This window comes from Vombatus ursinus, unplaced genomic scaffold (assembly GCF_900497805.2).
Source record: "Vombatus ursinus unplaced genomic scaffold, bare-nosed wombat genome assembly UNPS02014816.1, whole genome shotgun sequence".
Classification (NCBI taxonomy): domain Eukaryota; kingdom Metazoa; phylum Chordata; class Mammalia; order Diprotodontia; family Vombatidae; genus Vombatus; species Vombatus ursinus.
This window is the reverse complement of record NW_020954594.1, coordinates 16,532,321-16,539,007: the sequence shown is the minus strand read 5'-3', so window position 1 is coordinate 16,539,007 and position 6,687 is coordinate 16,532,321. Positions and strand designations below refer to the sequence as shown.

General features: G+C 40.5%; 1 pseudogene; it reads left to right on the top strand.

The window, feature by feature from the left end:
• Nucleotides 1-4,906: 4,906 nt before the first annotated feature.
• Nucleotides 4,907-6,026, top strand: LOC114023013 (annotated as a pseudogene).
• Nucleotides 6,027-6,687: the final 661 nt, after the last annotated feature.

Sequence of the window (6,687 nt, the reverse complement as noted above, 5' to 3'; positions counted from 1 at the left end):
CTCATTCTTTTTATAATTTCAACATCTTATTGAATCAATTCAAGCATTCAATCAATCATCCCATAGGTAAGGCCAGCTATATTGTGGCTAAATTGTCAGGTTAACCTTCTGTGGATGTAATTGACATAATGTATTATCCAAAAGGCATGAAAGGACATTGAAATAAAGTGTATGGTTTGGAACCAGAGAAAAATGGCAGAGATTATATCCTCCTAGGTCACAGGGAGAATGTGATCTGCTGATCATATGTAAAGTCAGCACTTGTCATGGGAGATTGAAATAATGATCACCAGTTAATGTGGTAGCTCTGGGTGAAGAAAAGAATGTTGTGTTAAAGGGCATGACAGATTGTGTCAGACAAGGAGTGCCACATCAAAAACAGGAAGGGGTAATGACATTTAATTCTGGTGCAGTGGTCCTTGTTGCTCAAATGATAGTGGGAGGAAAAAAATGTCATTACTAGATTAAATTGATTCATTTTTTCCCTGAGTCAGAAAAAACAAACAAACTAGCAAGTTGCCCTAAGATTGAAAGTTGATGAAAGGATTAGATACATGAATGGATAGTAGGATTTTAGCATAATATTAAAAGAAATATTTGGGGAATTACTTCTGAAGTTAATATTTGGGAAGACAATCATTTTCTACATAAAGGAGGCTTCTAGGGCCTCTGGCAGATTTAGAACACTAGAAGAGATGAATTATAGGTCTGGTTCAACCTGGCAATTGTTACCGCTTTACTTATTGTAACATGATCATTTAATGCCATCCTAGTCATTAATCCCAGAGCTCTATTTTATCAGAGCAGTATTTATTGTAGTAGAATTACCATTGTTTTCAGTCAGAGAATTGAAGTTTGTTTGATTCTGGGTCTGTTATTTAGTAGCTATATGTCTTTAGTCTAGTCATGTCACTTTGCTGTTACTTGGTTTTGTTCTCTTTAAAATGAAAAAGTTGTACAAGAACAGGGTTTTTTCATCTTTTTTTTCCTTTGGAAGTCTAATGACCTGTGGACTTCTCAGAATCATATTTTAAACGCATAAAATATATACGGTAACAAAGGAAACTGAACATACTGAAATATATTTTGTATCTAGATGGTTTTGTTGTTTTGTTGTTCAGTTGTGTCTAAGTCTTCACGACCCCATTTGAGGTTTTCTTGGCAGAAATACTGGGAGTGGTTTGCCATTTTCTTCTCCAGCTTATTTTACAGGTGAGGAGACTGAGGTAAATAAGATTAAGTGATTTGCACAGGGTCACACAGCCAGTAAGTGTCTCTGGCCAGATTTGAATATAAAAAGATGAGTTTTACTGATTCCAGACTTAGCATTCTATCCACTAGGTGGCACAGTGGATAGAATGCTGGGCCTGGAATATACATATACATATATACAAATATTTTAAAAGTTAAACTTTAAAGATCTCAGGTTGAGAAAAACAGATTCACAGACCTGGGGACTAGATAATTGTTATGGTCTCATCTAGCTCAGATTATTATGATCCTACAATGAAATAAATCTGGCAATCAGGAGCATTGGCTTAGTAACTGTAGAGAATTAACTAAGTAACATAGTAAATTTATTAACTTTTTTTAGTAGGAAAGCTAAATTTTGTACTTCCAGTAAAGCCTCAATAATACTACTACATTGGAACTTGTTATAATAGATATCAATTATGATGAAATGCATCTGAGGGGAAAAAATCAATATGTTAAGCTAAATAATAGTGTTAAAGAGCTTCAAAGGAAACAATATCTGTAGAAAACAACTTTTTTCTAGAAAGTTTAAGAATATCCAACAGTCAATTTCCCCTTTGATATTATATTGGATGGCATATCATAAGAAAAATAAATACTAAAGTTAGTCATGAGTTCTGGTCTTCTATTTGTGATGTATGTGCATGGGTATATGATATATACATATTCAGAGGTGTGTGTGTGCATGTGTGTGTGTGTGTGTGTGTAAAGAAGTAGATGTTTATAATATACAGCATAATATGTATGTGTACAAAAACACCAAAACTTGTATACACACAAAGATAACAAACAAACATATACATGGCAATTCTAGGTTTGCTTGCATATTTTACTTGGCTTTTTATTTCTTTTAATTTGTGAAGTTTTACTTTATTTTTAAATTAATATTTCTCAATTATCATTCTTACTCACTAATGCAATCTAAAGACAAAACTATACCATCATAATCCATATGCATAGACAAGCAAAACAAATTCTTTAATTATTCATTTAAGTCATACTGTTCATTTTGCTTTCATCACCTTGGTTAAAATGTAGGTAAGATGACTCATCAGTTGATCCTCTAGAATTATTGTTGGTCACTGTGCTGATCAGAGTTCTCAAGTTTTTCATAGTTGTTTGTCTTTACGAGGTTGTTGCTCTCTGCTTTAGTTTTTTTTAAATTTTTTTAAATTTTATTTTCCTAATTTTTAATCTGGTTAGCAAATGTTTTCTGGGGTTATCTTTATTTGTTTTAAATCAACTCAGTTTCATTGATTTGTTTTCTAGTGTTTTTTAAAATATTTTTAGTTCATTTCTTTAATAATTCTCAATATTCTTTACTTTGGACATTTTTAGTGGTTAATTTATTTTCTATCAAAAATTCATAATTTGACTAGCTTTTTAAAAAAATATGGTCCATTTGTTGTATATACATTCAATATTGCATTTTTTTCATTTTCTGTAGGGCCCTTAAGCATAATATTTGGTCATAAATATTTATCTGAAATCATTATTTGAATTCTTGTTTTTTCAGAGCCCCTAGAAGCATAGTATATTTATTCCATCCTTCCATTTTTACTGTGTCTGCATATAATGAGTGCCTTATATATACTCATTCCATTTATCCATACTCTTTCTTTTTGTTTGTGAACTCAATTAATTTGAATCTAAGTTTACTTTTTTTTCTTTTTCTCTTCTTCTTTGAGTAAGAATTTAGTCCCTGCAGTTTGTTTTGGACACAATGATCTTATTTTCTTTTCTTCCCCTTAGCTCCCCTTCTTTCCTATAACCTATCAAATCTTAATGTTTTAAAAAGTTTTATATATGTGTGTGTGTGTGTGTGTGTGTGTTTGTGTGTATCTTGAGTTCAAAACCTGGCTCTATTGCTTACTGAATATGTCAATAGAAAAATAAGAGTCAGGTATGGTGGGACACATACTAACTACTGGGGAGCCAGAGGCTGGCACATACTTTGAGCTCCAGAATTCTGAGCTATTGTGGGCTATGCGTATCACATGTGCACACTAAGTTTAACATCAGCGTATGAAGCACCTTAGAGTGGGGGCCACCATATTGTCTAAAAAGAAGCACCATTAGTATTGACCAATATTTGGGAATACTGTCCAATAGGAGAGGTGGATAGCCAATTGAAAGAAATGGAATAAGAGGGTGGAACCATTGCAATTTAATTTGTGAATTTTTAACTCAAAGAAAAGAAAATACATGTTAATTTGCTTTCTAATAATGATTTTTATGAATATTACAGTGATATCACTGTAGCCTATGTCCTGAGCAACCTAACTTAAACTTCAAAATAAGACATGCCAAATTATCTTCCAAATTAGGCCCAGTGTCAATTTTTTTTAAAAAAAATTCTATATTAAAGTAGAAATACTAGTTTTCTTTCTCAAACTAATATCCAAGGTAATTTAGTCAGTTTTATCCACATTTGTATTTGACCAGAAAAAAAGGAAATGTGAAAATCCATTGTCATGAAATTTGTTTTCTAGATGTTAGAGACAAGATGGCAGAGTAAGGCAGGAACTTCCCTGAACTCTCCCAAATACACCTCTGAACAACTACAAAATGATGCCTCAAAATGAATATTGGAGTGGCAGAACCAATAAAAGGATGGGGTAAAATAGTTTTTCCAGCCCAAGACAACTTAGAAAGTTAGCAGGAATGGTCTTCTCACTGTGGTAAAAGAGGAACACAGTCCAGCACAGGTAGTGACCCTGCAAGCCAGCAGCACACTGAACCCCAGAAAGCCAGCAGGGAGGCAGAGAACCCTGGGACAGGCCAACAATAAGGCTCTAGATCCATGATGCAGGCCAGCAGTGAAGCCCCATGGCCCTGGTGCAAGACAACAGCAAGGCCCTGTGTCACCAAATCAAGAAGTTTGGGATAGTGCCCCTTCAATGCCAGAAGCAGAGCCCATATTAAACATAAATTGAAAGGTAATCAAATAGGGTGGAAAATGAGCAAAAATAAGAAGGTGACCATAGAAAATTACTAAAGTGACAGGGAAGATTAAAACAAAACTGAGAAGAGAACAATAATGTCAAAATGGCTACATGAAAAGCCTGAAAGAAAAATGCAAATTGTTCTCAAGCCCAAAAAGAACGTCTAGAAAAGTTCAAAAATAATTTAAAAATCAAATAAAAGAAGAAGAAGAAAAATTGGGAAAAGAAATGAGTGATGCAAGAGAATCATGAAAAAGAGTCAATGACTTGGTGAAGGTAATACAAAAAAATGAGAAAATGTACAAAAATTCACTGAAAAAAGAACTCAGTAAAAAGCAGAATTGGCCAAATGGAAAAAGAGTTACAAAAACACATGGAAGAAAATGATTCCTTAAAAATTAGAATTAGGGGGTGAGTGGGCATTGAGTCGGGAGAGAACTTCCTATCCGCTCTGGGGCCTGGTCCCTCCTCCGTGCTGCCCAGGATGGTACTGCCCAAGGGCCTGCTCTGGCCCTGATCCCCCACTTTGGGAGATGGTGCAGTCCGGGGGCTCCTTGCCCCCCTGCCGCCACTGCCACTGCCACAGACCCGCGCCCCTGCTCCATGGCTGCTACAGCACCGCCCCCCTTCCCCCCCCCCACAAGCTAGAGGGAGGAGGTGGCCCTGCCACGCCACCAGCACCGCCCAGCACCGGGAGAAAGCAGGGCAAAGCCGGTGTGCAAATGAAGAGCCTGGAAAAGAAACGGCACAAGTCAAAGACTTAGGGCCCTGCTTACTCACACCTGACGGAGTTTGCACCACCCCCGACCCCCATGGTGGATCACCTGGTGGCATCCAACCCATTTGAGGATGACTTTGGGCCCCCCAAGATTGGGGGGCAGCTCCTCCATTCCTTGGCAGCCCTGTGCCCTTTGGTGGATTTCAGGTGCAAGGGGGCATGGCAGGCCAGGTGCCCCCAGGCTATGGTAGTGGAGGCGGAGGCAGGCCTCAACCACTTCGATGACAACCTCCTCCTTTCCCCCCCAATCCAATGGGTCCTTCCTTCAATATGCCCCCTCAGGGCCCTGGGTACCCACCCCCAGGTAACATGAACTTCCCCAGCCAGCCCTTTAACCAGACCTTGGGCCAGAACTTTAGCCCTCCTGGGCGACCAATGATGCCAGGCCCTGTGGGAGAGTTCGGACCCATGATTTCACCTACTATGGGGCAGCCACCCAGAGGGGAGCTGGGCCCTCCTTCCCTTCCCCAACGATTTGCCCAGCCAGGTGCTCCTTTTGGGCCCTCACCCCTTCAGCGGCCTGGTCGAGGGCTCCCAAGTCTGCCCCCCAACACGAAGCCCCTTACCTGGTCCTGACCCTGGCTTCCCTGGTCCCCAGGGACAGGATGGAGGGAAGCCCCTAAACCCTCCTGCAACAACTGCCTTCCCACAGGAGCTTCATTCGGGCTCACCTGCTGCTGCTGTCAATGGCAACCAGCCCAGTTTCCCCCAGAACAGTGGTGGTCAGTGTGGGGGCACCCCAGATGCCAATAACTTGGCACCTCCAAATAAGACTGGTGGGGCATTGGGCACTAGCCCCCTCCAGGATTGGTGTACCCATGTGGGGCATGCCGGAGTGAAGAAATAATAACCAGGATGCCATTTTGTGTGAGGCATCATGTCAGAAGTGGTTCTGTCAAGAGTGTACTGGCATGACAGATACCTATGGGCTGCTGACCACCAAAGCTTTAGCTGTCTGGGCCTGTGATTTCTGCCTCAAGACTAAGAAGATCCAGTCAGTCTACATCCGAGAGGGCATGGGGCAACTAGTGGCTGCCAATGATGGGTGAATTGGGCACATTCGATATGGGGCCAAGCAATCTCCTTGAGGACCATGGACCTTTCTCCTCTTGTGGCTCTTGGTCCCAGCTCCCCACTCATGCTGGGAAGAGGCATAGTGACTCCTGGGGGTAGGAGAACGGTGGGAAGGAGAATGCCAAGACCTCTCTCCTTGGAACCTGCCCATGAAGGGCTAAGAAAGAATCCCATGGGAGGCCAAAGCCCCAGTGATCAGTGCCATTCTCTGATTGTACAGGGTATCTTAAAGAGGAAAGGATAGAGGGGTAGGATATGAGTGGATGTTATTGGTTAGGGGCTGCATTTCTTTGCTGGTGCCAGATGCCTTCTAGTATCTGTGCCTAACACTTCTACCCAGCCTCACTCTGAAGGATAAATTCCTGAATGATTGTTCCCCTCTGGCCAGAGGTAATTGTCAGGGTTTTCCCCCATTCCTTCAGTGGTCTATTAGCCCAATGCAGAAGACAGTATTAGACAATGAGTGGAACAAGTTGGTCGGGGTCATCCCTTATTTCTAACTATCGCCTTTCCACTGGCCTTTCTCCTTTGGAACCAAAAGGCTTTGAGAAAGCTAGATGAAGGTCTGAACCATAACATTCATGGAGATTTTGGTGGCAGCAGGATTAGAATGGTTGAGAGATGATATTCTTGAGA